The 14,967-nt window shown below is 36.9% G+C and overlaps 1 protein-coding gene across 1 annotated transcript in view; it reads right to left on the bottom strand.

Annotated features, from left to right (window-relative positions):
* Positions 1-14,967, bottom strand: part of tcerg1l (transcription elongation regulator 1 like) — a 132,286-nt gene that overhangs the window by 90,586 nt on the left and 26,733 nt on the right. The gene's annotated exons all lie outside the window — the stretch shown is intronic.

Below are 14,967 nucleotides of genomic sequence, written 5' to 3'. Positions count from 1 at the left end.
GGTTCCGAGCATTCTGGATTAGAGGTCTTATACATTTAATACCAAGAGATACATTAGTTAGACACTGTATGATTAACTACAGGTATAGGACCCATTATCCAGTATAGTCGGACCTGGGGTTTTTCAGATAAGGGATCTTTCCGTAATTTAGGCCGCTCGAGGCATACCCTCCGGACTTATGGTATGAGGATTAGAACACAGGAGGAGGGCTATGGCAGGCAATAAGACAGTTATGGCTACCTTACATTAGGTGAAAACAACTATTCGAGTGATAAGTTGGGGGAAAAAATCAAAATATATAAACTGTACATTCAGCTAAATATTTTCATTAGACAAATCCATTGCAAAAAAACACAAACAAAAAGAAAAAGAAAGATGCAGTGGCACTTTAAATTAAAATTAGAAAGCAAGCAGGACTTTCTGGTGCATCCACACACATTCATTTTATACTTCTTGTAAGCTAAAAGTGCCTTTTTATAAGATGTGGCAAAGTAATTAGATTTACAGGAAGGAAGAAATTAGAGAGCATGGAATCCCAGGGCAGATGTATCAGCAATCCATTCAAACAAGGTTTCTACAGGATTAAACGAAAGGCATTGCAGTGGCTCGAGGAAAGCGTTAGAATGCAGTCCTATCATGAATTAAATATCATTAGATTACATTACGAAGGTGCGGTCCAGACAAATGAATGTCATATTGCAATGCAGAAAAATAGTTGAAAAGAAAAAAATTGCAAAAGTGCAGATTGTAAATGTAGCTGTGTCGCTCTGGCACGAGGCTGAATTAGACAATTAAAAGTCAAGTCAAAAATAAACATTAAAGGGGAACTCCACCTAATGTAACAATATAGTTTGGAACAGTTCCCTAAGCCCCGCCCCCTGTTCTCCTGCTGATCTAGCTGGCTACCTTGAGACCCCCAAAAAGTGTAACAGTAGTCGACTGTCCTCAGCCTGCCTTCAGTCTGCATCCTCCCAATCCCACAATTCCCTGCATATGTGACGTCAATAAGGAAAGGAACATCCCAGTGCAATGCATTGTGGGTTATGTAGTTCCTGCATGCTGTCTGTAAGCTGTGAGGAAGTTATTACAATTTTTTTTCTTCAGTGTTTTAGTCCCTCCTCCCCTGCCAGGATTTTAAATAATTCAGAAAGAGAAGAACTGTTTTGCAGCTGGATTTAAGCATATAAAAATGGTCTTTATTCATCTTTTTTAAAGGAAGAGATTACAGTGATAGGTATATTAGGGGGTTCTGTGTTGTGTGGGGCTCTTTAACAAATTTTAGTTCAGAAGCCTGAGTTCCCCTTTAAAGGAGAAGGAAAGTCATTTTGGCATTTTACTGCCAATAGATTTGCCACATTAGTGCCACCTAGAACAAAATATTTATTCTGCAGAAACCATTACTTTACCTGAGTAAACAGCTTTAGAAGCTTTCTCCGTTTGCTTAAGATAGCAGCTGCCATTTTAAGCAGCTTCCTTCCTGCAGTCTCTAGCTGTTATAGCTGAGATCACACATTCCTAAGGGAGGGGGAGGGAGTTCTTAGCATTCTGGTGGGAGGGGGAGCAGGAGAGTGGAGAGAGGAGAGAACTGTGCAGACTCTGGGCACAGGAATTAAGCATGTTTCTGAGAAAGGAAGTCAGACACTGGAACATCATGTTTACAAAAAAAGAGACAAGAAATCCTGTGTTTCTTTTGATAGAGGACTCAATGCAGCATTTCTGTGAGTGCTTATGGCTGTATTTATATAGACCTTTCTGATAAAGCTTACTTAGATTTTACCTTTCTTTCTCCTTCAAATAAACTTTCTTTTAACCCTTGTGGGCACCAGAGAGTTTTATTTATGTAATATAGTGTTGGTGTAAAAAACATTAAAGATTTTATTTTCCAGCCAATGTTGTTCCGCATAAGTCTGCAAATACATATTTATAAAGCATCCAGGGGGCTTCTTGCTTAATGTTTCAGCTTTACAAGATTGGAGACGTAAGTCAATGGCAGCACAGCAAGCAATGTCAATGTTTGGAAGGGGTTTATTGGATGGAAGCAGAAAGCAATATTGTTGAGGGAAGTTTTGCTGTACAATTTATAGCTGAATTATACTCCAAAGTGCAAACAGCCATTTTAAGGGGGGCTGTCATGATAACAGATGGATGTTATTATGGAGGTTTGATGAATCTGATTTATCAGAGATAGAATGTGGAATCCTGCAGGTTTTCTGTAAGATCTTAAGGTAATGTATGCCATAAAAGACCTACAAATAATTAGCAATCTTCTCTTTTATAGCTGAATCTGTAATCTCAAACTGAAATGTACTTATTAGTTTGGGGGGGGGGAGTAGAATTAAATATAATTATCAGAAATTATCCCCTCCAGGGAACTGATTTTATCCATAGAAGTAAAAGTAAATAATTGAAAGTAAATTGAAGTACATACTGGTGAAAGTACAAGCATACAAAGGGGTATGGGGGGTTAATCAATACATTCCCTGGTCTCTTTTTTCCATAAGTAATTTATCTAGAGATCTGGTTGCTAAAGGTACCTGCAATATGTTCCCGTTTATGAATTTCATTAGAAACCCATTCATTTTACTTTACATTTCTAGCCTTGGTACAAAGTGACTTCTGCCAAAAAGAAATTATTCACATTTCACTATGAAATGATAAGATTTTGCCAGTTTTGAATTGAAGCACAAAATTGATTATTATTTTCAGAACTCTTTAGGTATAAGGTTCAAGGGTTCAAGCTAAGTGTTGGGATAGACCTATATTACTTGTTACACAAAGAATATATAGGGATATCTGTTATATCTAGATATCTAGTATATCCTCTCTTCCAAGGGACATGTTCCCCTCTGTCTAATGTATGACTGTAAATGACACAGATGGAGACGTGCTTCATATAACAAACCATCATGTTTTTACACTTGTGGTCACATTTTGCTCTTTTCTATACAGTTTTTCTCATGTCAGAGAGAGTGGAGAACCCATGTTAGTTGTATTACATAACATATCTCACATATCTCTATGAGAGGGTGACCCAAGTGTAGTGTCCATTGATAATGTGTTGTAAAGGAACTCCATGTGTTTCCCTAGAAGTTAGCATTAGCCCCACTATATGTTGCTAGGCTTTGATTGGGAGTGAATAGTGTAATTGTACTGTTACATGTTTATTGCATGGTTATTTCATACAGATGAAGCCACTCATATGAGTGGAGTCTGAAGAGGACTAAGGTTTCCCTTTTTGAAGACTAGGGATTACCCATAACACAAGTGATCCTATGTGAACACACCCTTCCCACCAGGCATAGGATTTTGTTGCTCTAGGTTACTTTAAGTTAGTTCTTTGACATCCCAAACACAATCCCAAAATTTAGAACTCTCTTCCCAACTCTCTCGCCCAAACCAAATAAGTAGTGATGAGCGAATTGTTTCACCAGACATGGATTTGCAGCGAATTTCCACATTTCGCCATTGGCGAATTGTTTTATGAAAGTGGCGTGAAAATTTGTGGTGGAAAAATTTTTGCGGCAAAATTTTTTTGACGCACGCCAAAGTGGGCGCAGTTGCATCAAAAAAAGGGCGTGGTCACGGCAAAATTGGCCGTGGTCGCGGCAAAAAAAGCACGGGCGACCAAACAATTGCCGCGGCGACAAAAAATAGATGCGGGCGACAAAAAAATAGCTGCGGGCGACCAAACTATTGCTGCGCCAACAAAAAATAGATGCGGGCGACAAAAAAATAGCCACAGACGACAAAACAATCGTGGAACAAATGCGTTTCATGAATTTTTTTGCCGTTTCATGAATTGTATGGCGAAGTGAAATGGGACCGATTCGCTCATCACTACAAATAAATCAATCAATGCCGGATCATCTAAAATCCACATAATGTGGCTCAATAGCAATATGAAGGAATATTTAATATACTATTTGATATAATTATTTCATTATTTAACAGACATTTACCTCGATTTTTTATTGTTATACAGCTTCAGCTACAGGTAATGTAAACTTCATTTGCCCTTGCATGGGGCAACATTCTTTACTACTTCTGCCCCACTGCAGCAATGGCAGTTACTTTTTAATTTTATACCACGTAACAAATGAAACACTTGGTCATTTTATTTCGGCTGAGAATAAATATTTGTTAACAAATTTAATATGGTATGATTTGATTCTGTGCATATTAGGATGTGCAATAAGAATTTAGGGGTACCTGGGACCTGGTTATATTGCTCCATTTGTAAAGATAATTGAAGCGGTTAATATGCCATGGGTCTCATTTTATCCAGCTCTGACACATTTAATAATAAGCATTGTTTTCAAACTTGTCACTAGACTCTTTATCGTCCTCACAATCAATACCCTTATAACCTGGGGTTATATTATTTCTAGGTACAACTTTGCTTTATTACAGATATTAATCTCATTGAGGTTTTCTGCAAAGACAGTTTGCTAGCTTGTGTACAAACGCCTGTTTAACCTAGAAACTTCTGGTAGTCCTTGGAAAACAACACAAACACATCAATTAAGCAGGTCATACAAAATCCTTCTTAAAGTCATCATGAGAATTTCACTCTAGTCAAATCTATGGAAGAACATCAACAAATGGCATTATACTGGCTCCATTGGTTTATGATCAATAACATTAAATATATTTTTGCTTATTCACAGTTCACAAATTCAATTATTTGTTGCCCATAAATCACAAAAACTACTTTGTGCCAGAACTGAACAAGATTGAAGAAGGAAACGGCTTTTTGTTGCAAAGTTTACTCCAGGCCAACTTGTCTGCCGCCAGGATTTATTGCTCTAAGACAGATGGTCTAAGATGTTGAGGACATGGAGTCCATGGAAATCTGTCTTCTCTGTAGGATTTTGTTTATAGTGATACTGACAGCTTAGTATTGAATTTGTAACGAATGCAGAAGTACCTTCCCATGGGCCAATATCTAGCAGTCGAAAGAATACAGACCGCAATTTCTCATGGTGTACTGGAAGTTGGGTTGCTTCTCAGGTGTGTATCTGTAGGCTGCTGTAGCTCTGTAGGCTGAAACATTATTTCCATGTGAGCAGCTAAGGAAATATGCCCTGGTTTCTTTTTTAATGTTGATTTAAACAAGACTTTTTGAGCTAAAGGAAGGAAACAGGGATACTGGCTATTGCCGACTTTGAATAAAAGTAGGGTAATGTTCTTTGTATATTTGTTCGCATATTTTTATGGAGGAAAGATCCATGCCCTAATACTAAGCATTGGTGTCAGAGCTAAAAAGAGCCTAAATGTTTATAAAATTCACCATCCAATAGGGCAATCTGCTTGGGTGCTTCAAGGTTACTAGCTCTAAAGCAGTGATCCCCAACCAGTGGCTCGGGGGTAACATGTTGCTCCCCAACCCCTTGGATGTTGCTCTCAGTGCACCCAAACCAGGTAGTTATTTTTGAATTCCTGACTTGGGGACAAGTTTTGGTTGAATAAAAACAAGATTACTACCAAATAAAGCCCCCTGTAAGCTGATAGTGTGCATAGAGGCCCCTAATAGCCAATCACAGCCCTTATTTGGCTCCTCCATGAACTTTTATGGTGCTTGTGTTGCTCTCCAAGTCTTTTTATATTTGACTGTGGCTCACGAGTAAGAAAGGTTGGGGACCCCTGCTCTAAAGATTCAGATTGAAATGGCCATTACTAAAGAATAAATCTGAGCCGTCAACAATGTTTTTGTAAGAAAAAACAGAGAGAACAAGAAAGAAATAGTTTGTCTGTTGCAGTACCAGTAGCTATACGATGTGTGTACATCCCAGCTGTCGTGTTGAACAAAGAAATGATTATAAATCAGATCAATAAATCATTCCAAGAGAAAACAAACAGGTGGCATATATTTTCTTTAACAGATGGTGTTTTTTTTAATATCTGTTCATTCTAAAAATGTTTCTAAAAGGTCACCCATAACTTTTACTGACCTTGATTAGTAAACTTTTTCCAATACAGTTTCACTTAGAGATCAAAATAAACCTATTGCTCTATTTCCATACTGCTTCATGGTCCATAAGTGAATATTCTTCAACCTTTTTCCTATTATTTTTATGTGTTTATCTTCTGAATGATCAGTATTAAATATTTAAGTGCTTTAAGTACTATTCTTGTGCTGTCTTTTAGCCACTATATTGCATGGGTCAAAGTTATAGAAAGACAATTGAAAAAGCAATATCGTGTTTTGAACATTCTGCTTATTAGATAGGAGCCAATTCGACAACTGGCTAGACGTTTTGGCCCGAGAACACAGACAATAATTTATTTCCTCCCAAACTGATGGACATTAAAGAACACTGGCAACTCTATAGATTTCAGGTTGTCCTAATTGCCATGGATTTTTACCACTTAACTATTTCGCTATATTATTAAACTTCTGTGTATGCATTGTTCTTTTGTGATCTGTGATAGCCAAAATAAGTAAATATACGTACATATACCTAGATGGGGCTGTGCAACACTAGGGGGCTGATTTACTAAGACACGATTTCGAATCCGAATTGGAAAAATTCCGATTGGAAATGAACATTTTGCGATTTTTTCGTATTTTTTGCGATTTTTTCGGCGTCTTTACGATTTTTGCGTAAAAACGCGAGTTTTTCGTAGCCATTACGAAAGTTGCGCAAAGTTGTGATTTTTTCGTAGCGTTAACACTTGCGCGCAAAGTCGCGCCTTTTTCGTAGCGTTAAAACTTAAAAGGCGCAACTTTCGTAATGGCTACGAAAAACTCGCGTTTTTACGCAAAAATCGTAAAGACGCCGAAAAACTCGCGTTTTTACGCAAAAATCGTAAAGACGCCGAAAAACTCGCGTTTTTACGCAAAAATCGTAAAGACGCCGAAAAAAAATCGCAAAATTACCGATCATTACGAAAAAAACGCAATCGGACGCATTCGGCCCGTTCGTGGGTTAGTAAATGTGCCCCCAAATGTCATATAGATTCTGGATTTTGTAAGGTTATAACATTACAAGATGTAATTGAATAATGTTATACCAGGTACAACATCAACCCAGTTATACTAACCCAAAGCAACCCATCGGATATTTTATTTATCTAACTTTGGAGTATGGGTAAATCTGCTAGACATGGAGAAAACATGGCGCCATCTCAATGCAGTAGAAGACCAGAGCATGATGTACAAGGTAAGGAGCCTGCTTTGTTCATATACTTAAAACAAACAAGGTTTAAGTAATATAATATAAAAATATCAAGTTTAAAGGACAATGAAAGGTTAATATCAATTAAAAGTAAGTCTAAAGGCATTCTTTTTAAGTACTTACTGCATATCTAAATTCCCAGATCCCTGCTTGCTTCTCTGAGAAGCGGATATGCTAGAGGGCAGGGGGGGGAGGGAATGAAACACATGTGCAGTATGAAGCAAGGAGGGAAAGGAAGGGAGAATACCATTTTAGAGATGGCTGCCTGTTCTAGAAAATGTGAAGTAAGTGTGACTGAGTAAATATATGATTAGGTGAGCCAAAAGTGTGGCGTTTTTACTAAACAATAGGAGGGCTATTGGGCAGTATGCTTTTTACATTTTGACTTGCATTCTCCTTTAAATGAATTATGAATTGGAGCACATTTCTAAAAAAAAAAAAACCATAATCACTTATTCAAAATACATAACATCTGGGTCTTAGACAAAATTAATTTGTCTGTCACTCTACCCACCACTCACATCAATCATCTCTCTATCATCTATCTATCTATCTATCTATCTATCTATCTATCTATCATCTATCTATCTATCTATCATCTATCTATCATCTATCTATCTATCATCTATCTATCTATCTATCTATCTATCATCTATCTATCTATCTATCTATCTATCTATCTATCATCTATCTATCTATCTATCTATCTATCATCTATCTATCTATCATCTATCTATCTATCTATCTATCTATCTATCTATCTATCTATCATCTATCTATCTATCTATCATCTATCTATCTATCTATCTATCATCTATCTATCTATCTATCTATCTATCTATCTATCTATCTATCTATCTATCATCTATCTATCTATCTATCATCTATCTATCTATCTATCATCTATCTATCTATCTATCTATCTATCTATCATCTATCTATCTATCTATCTATCTATCATCTATCTATCTATCATCTATCTATCTATCTATCTATCATCTATCTATCTATCTATCTATCTATCATCTATATCTATCTATCTATCTATCTATCATCTATATCTATCATCTATATCTATCTATCTATCTATCTATCATCTATATCTATCATCTATATCTATCATCTATCTATCTATCTATCTATCTATCTATCTATCTATATCTATCATCTATCTATCTATCATCTATCTATCTATCATCTATCTATCTATCATCTATCTATCTATCTATCTATCTATCTATCTATCTATCTATCTATCTATCTATCTATATCTATCATCTATCTATCTATCATCTATCTATCTATCTATCTATCTATCTATATCTATCATCTATCTATCTATCATCTATCTATCTATCTATCTATCTATCTATCTATCATCTATCTATCTATCTATCTATCTATCTATCTATCTATCATCTATCTATCTATCTATCTATCTATCATCTAGCCACCTTATGTAACTTTTTGTCTCGCTGCTCACAAGCCATAGAGCAATGTTTTGGTTGAGGAACCGAAGATTTTCTTAACACATTGGGGGTCATTTATCAATGCTGTGCAATTTTGTCCATAGGCAGTAACCTATGGCAACCAATCAAATTGTTGCATTCATTGTTCTACATGCAGCTGGCTGAAAAAAGGCAATCGCTGATTGGTTGCTATGGGTTACTGCCCATGGGCAAATTTGCCCAGTGTTAATATATGAGCCCCATTGTTCTTTACCTTGAGGCTCTCTTGCAATTGGGGAAAGGCCCGAAAAATCTTGCTCTTTGTACATTTCAAAAGCTGCTGTTACTTCTACTACTAATACTAAGCTCTGGGTTCACTTTTCCTATAATTTGGATGAAAGCTTGTGGACCCTTTAATTTGTCAGAGGGCCTGGCAGCAAGAAAGTAAAAGGAATGTAAACACATTCACCAGCTCAACCAACTTTAAATCTTTCAGTCTGTAGACATTTTGAAAGTCAGTCTGATATTCCCAGACATTGACATATTTAGTCAATATTTATGAGGTCAGTTATAAAAACATCCAATTCAATTTATCTTGTGAATAAATTATGCCAGAAGAATAGAGTTTGCTCTCATAATAGCCACAAACTAGCTGATTTCATAGATATTCCTAAAGCCAACATAATTACAAATACCTAGAATAGTAATGGTGCATGTTAAGCTACGCTATCAAAAATTTGTGCAAAATGGGCATTTGTCTAGCTCTTCCACTGCTAAAAAGTTCTCCAATACCACAAAGAAATATGACAAAGAAACAGTAAGATGGAAAATTTCATCATTTAAATATTAAAACTAATGGAACATAAAGTAACATAGAACTTAGTGGAGACCAATAACCATTTAGTGAGACATTTGGAAACGCAATGAGAGAGTATTTTTCAACATTTTTGATGATTGTTTTTCAGCATTTTTGATGAACCAGGCATTGTAGGCTTTCTTCCCAAAAGGGTAACTTTGTTGTCACTTTTCTCAATGAAAACTTAAATGGACAGTATACACCTCAACACATGTTTGCTAAAAATAAGTACAATAAAGAGGACTTGTGTTGAAAATGCGTTCTACCTATTTTTCAAATTAAAATAAAATCCATATTTTCCTATTTTTGCCAAGTGGTAACGATGGTGAATGCTTAATTAAACATTCCGATAGTCAGGAAAGTGTTTAGCAACTAAAGTTCTGTGAAGTCATCATGATTTCCCAGTATGAATTTTTGTCAATCTGCCCTAAGCAAAAAAATCCACCTTATTTGTTATCTAGGACAGCAAATATGTTTTGATTCCAAATTACAACCTAATTGACCTTTAAGCTGAACTCTCTAGTGCAGTGATCCCCAACCAGTGGCTTAGGGGCAACATGTTGCTCCCCAACCCCTTGGATGTTGCTCTCAGTGCCCCCAAACCAGGGAGTTATTTTTGAATTCCTGACTTGGGGGCAAGTTTTGGTTGAATAAAAACAAGATTTCCTACCAAATAAATCCCCCTGTAAGCTGATAGGGTGCATAGAGGCTGCCTAATAGCCAATCACAGCCCTTATTTGGCTCCTCCATGAACTTTTATGGTGCTTGTGTTGCTCTCCTAGTCTTTTTACATTTGACTGTGGCTCACGAGTAAGGAAGGTTGGGGATCGCTGCTCTAGTGTATTTGTAAGAGCAAACAGACATTCTCACAAAATCTCAGTCTAACTAACCTTTAGGCTTAGCCAACCATTACTGCTCCAGGCTCACCCTGGGGGAAGAGCTTTACAACAGTTTTTACAGTCTTACTGCAATTTAGTCGCACTGTCAACAAAGAAAATACAGTTTAAGAATTCTGCCACTTAAAGAAGAGAGCAACATAAAATGAATACATTTCCAAGTGATCTTAAATTTACTCATTAACCAAAGCACTGCTATTCTTGCATTAAGGGTTTAGGAGAAACTAAAAATCAATTTTTCTACTAAATATAACCAATGTTAATAACCAATGGTAAATAACTAGTTATTTTTTCTATTTTCAAATAATACTTAAATTACTGTAAACAGTATGTTCTGCTCATGATCATCTACTCCTTGCCACCACAAAAGTAAATATACAAATCCACATCTGAGATTGATGTCTTAATTATTTCTACTGTACAGGCTCTGCTCTTCAACAGCTTTCCTGTATCACAGTAATGTACAACCATATTTAATCCCTTCATCATAAACATGTATAGTAACTGCTCAATGTTTAACATTAAGGAGATGTATAGATGCTAATTTTCAATACCATTAGGTTAAAAACTCAACATTATTAAATCATGATAAGTGGTAATCTGAAGTTTCAGTGGTTTTGAAGTAAATGAACCAAAGCTTTATTCCAATGTACCATTTTAGTATTTGGTTGTTGATCATGTTATTGGTAGCAAACTATAAGGGAATTTTGTGGGAGACAGAGTGAGTCCTTCAGGCAAGGAGAAATTATTGTGCAACAGGGGCAAGGGGCAGCTGAAGTCAGGAACTAAATAGGCAGGAACACAAATTGTCAGCCCAGGAACCAGCTTCTCCTTCCAACAATAAGGAGATTATTTAAGAGACTTGGCCTGGGAGAGTAGTTCAACCTTCTCTATGAAAATTGATAGCTTGCGAGGATTGCCATCAAAGTATGTGGCCAAGGGCAACACGGTCTTCTTTGGTTCAGGCATGGTACTAGATAAAAGACCAAAAACTGCCTTTGCAGGCTTGTGGGGCTTCTAAAAGAGAACATGTGAGTCCTTCAGGCAAGGGGCATTTAGCGTCCCACAGGTACAGAAAAGTGAGGGAAAAAAGTCAGTAACAGAATGGGATGGAGTGAATATAGAGATAGGAGTGGGACAAAGTGGAAATAGTGACAGGAGCAGAATGGAGTGGGCGTAGAGACAGGAATAGGAACAAGAACTTGCCTGAAGGACAAGAGCACAGGCATGTGAGCTAGGGACTAGCCACAGTGTTCAAGCAGAAGCTTTGACTGGTTGACCCTATCAGACCCTATCAGACTTACAGTATAAAGCTGAGATGAAACTGGATAGTCAGGTGCACTTATGAAAGTGAGATCTATTCCATACAGTTGGCTTTAGCCTACAGTCAGTGTATGTAGGAGGTCCCTGACAGGAAGTTAAAGGCCATGACTTTCTCCTAATTCCCCTACATTCTTTTTTTTTGGCCCAAACTGTACTTGTTCATAAATTACAGATTTACATGTTACTTTTGAATTTCCCAATAAACATCATCAATATGGTTAAATTTGTGTTATTATTGCTTATGCTGTTTTAATAAAAAGGCATCATGCATTTTATAGTAAAACCATTGAATGGTTTTTTCGCCTCTGGCAACAAGTTTTCACGGTAAAGAGCTCTTTACCATGTCAATGGAAGATTCTGCTTTGTACACTCCTGTGGGTAATGTAATACCCAGATGACAGTTTGAATAGACCTTTTAAATACAAATTCTTACCAAGTATCAATGAATAGGCATTATTTTTTCACATGAATTTGTACAAATATTTGAATACATATGTCTGTCTCTCTCTCATATGTGTCTCTAGTTCTAACAAAGGCAAGTAAATACAGTGTGTCACCTTGAATGAATTTGAAAATTGTATTACAGCTAAGATAATACTCGCATGCATCAGCTGTATTGTCATTGTGGCATGCATAAAGCTGTATGTGTTGGAGTAGAAAATATCTGTCATGCTTGTCTGCTTCTACGCAAAAGAAAAAACTGAGCAGTAGATAAGAAGTTTCAAATATCAAAACAATAGTCCATAGTTTTATATTTATATTTTTTATCTTTGTAAAACATCTTAGTACTTGAAATATCACTCCCTGCTTGGCCTGCTTAACCTCTGGTTCCTTCTTGACAATCACTCAAGTTTCTGACTTACACCACTTAAATTTCTATGGGAAAAAGCAACAGGTAGTGTTTTATTGTACTTTCTTTTTTGCTTCTGTTGATAGTGCTGTAATTTCAAGGTAAGCACTGCATTAGCACGAGGCAGAGCAATGACATTCTTGGATTAGTTTGGTCAGAATGCCACCTAGAACTTGCTGAACGGGATTCAGCGTAACTACTGGCTACTGAAGTCCCATAAAAGTCCATCTAGCAGAGTCAATACCTAGAAATGTATTTATGCCCTCCTTTTAGGTCTCTTGAAGAGCACAGTCCTTCTGAAAAGCTTAAGCACACAGTAAAAAGGTAGGGGTTCTAACTGAAGAGGACTGCAGTGCTGTCTCTTTTAACTATTTACAACCTGGAGGGATCCTTCACAGCTGATGGCTCTTTACGTTGAGTCCCTGAGCTCTCACTACCAGCCACAGTAAGATTAATGGGCCAACAGAGCCAACAAGACCAGGGCCAACAGAGCCAACAACAAAAAACCCCCACAGTTAACTGCTTGGGGCAACCTCACACTATCTGATGGCAGTTGAACTTTGTCTCGGCATAAGAGATGTGGTACTGCAGGTAAGGTTTCTCCACCTGAGTGCCATCTGACAATATCTATGACAAAATCTATGCTGAAAAACTTACCCCAGCCCTCATTCCACAGCTCTGGATAGTGTAGCCCCACCACCACTTTTTAGTGAGGGCCTTTACTTGCTCTTGGGCACTTAACTTAGTCAGACAGGTGAGACAATGGGGGTCCATTTTCTTCATGTTGACAATATCCCTTTCCACCAATCCCACAAAATGCTATCCTATTTGGTCATAAACCCACTCCGGACTGTACGACATATAGTTCCCACAGAGTTCAAATACTTGAAGAGTCAGAACTCTCTGTAGCTTTGATATGGTCTGAATGACAACTGGGTCTGCCTCTCCGAACAGCACCTAAAAGTCCCCCCCATCAGTGATGGTAAACTTTTAAAGTTTTGAAATGGAAAGTCTTAAATGGGGGAATGTTATTGGGCTTGGCAATCATATATTGTAATTCTCTGTGCCCCAATAAACTACAGGTATGGGACCTGTTATTTAAAATGCTTGGGACCTGGGACTTTCCATCTTACCATCATTTGGATTGCCATATCTTAAGTGTGCTAAGAAACTATTTAAACATTAAATAAACCCAATAGGATTATGAGAAAAGCCCTGTTTTGATGAATATTGGTCCATCTGATATATTTTTAAATATGATCAAATGTTTGCTTCCATTAGGCCACTGAATGTTCATGTTAAGACATGCCATAAGCGATTATGAGTTTACATTCCCGTGCAATTACAAATGCATCCCTGCAATGCAAAGAATATAACATTGATTTTTATTCTTGCAAACTGAAAATAAGTCAACACTTGTTGTATCTGAACCACAAACGACACCCTTGAAAGAATACTGGGAGCACTTTTATAAGAAATGAGAGGTTACAGAACCAAGGATAGCATAAAACAGGTATTCAGGTTTAGCAGTTTCTGCCAAAAGGAAAATAATAAAAGTGAACGGATATAAAATGTTTTAAAACAGTTCAGTTATGAACTTTCTTCAATCAAATGTCAATGTTTCTTTCACAAGGAAATAAAAAGGCTGAGCACAAAAGGTTTCTACTGATATGCTATATTCATGTACTGTATATGATCTCCCCAATAGGCAGTAACAGCCACCTATAAAGATGGACATTTCTCTTCTAAAGCAAAAACCTACACCTCTCTGCATTTAGCAGTAATTCATTCAATCATCACTTCACTTTTCTGTGTCACCTCCTTCATCTTCAGTTCTTCTCCAGAATATTTTTATTACTTACTTCTCTAATAAATCTTTTAGTTCTGGCCCTTCCTCTGATTCACTTTTCAATACCTATACCTTTACCTTGTACTATTAATTCTGATGCCCCTATTCAACCTCATCACCACCAAGTAGGATTATTTCACTTCTCGTATTTTCGCACATATGGAAAAATGCTCAAGCCGACATACTCCACTAAATTCCTCCTGCTGTTCCTCAATTCTGCCCTTTCCCAGGTCAGACATAACAAATTCAATCCAGAATGTTTATTTTACAGAACCACTGTATATATAATATAATCACCTTTATACACTCTCCTTGGAGCTTTGCCAGTTTTTTCAAGTACAAAGTAGATTCCACCAACACAAAGAAATCTCCATCAATACAGACATCAACTGTCTCCCCATTCCTCCATCTTTAATTCTTTAGATATTATGACTTTCTGAAGACTCAAGCTTCTCTTTACTAACACCTTATTTCTACCACCTGCTTCCGTGATCCTATGTCCTCTATATTAATTCATTCTTCCCTAACATTTAAAATGCCCCTTCTTCATTGAAAGGGACCTGTGTT

The sequence above is a fragment of the Xenopus tropicalis genome, chromosome 7, assembly GCF_000004195.4.
Source record: "Xenopus tropicalis strain Nigerian chromosome 7, UCB_Xtro_10.0, whole genome shotgun sequence".
In the NCBI taxonomy this organism is placed as follows: domain Eukaryota; kingdom Metazoa; phylum Chordata; class Amphibia; order Anura; family Pipidae; genus Xenopus; species Xenopus tropicalis.
Note: the sequence above shows the minus strand (reverse complement) of the source record. Positions and strands in the feature narration are given on the sequence as shown.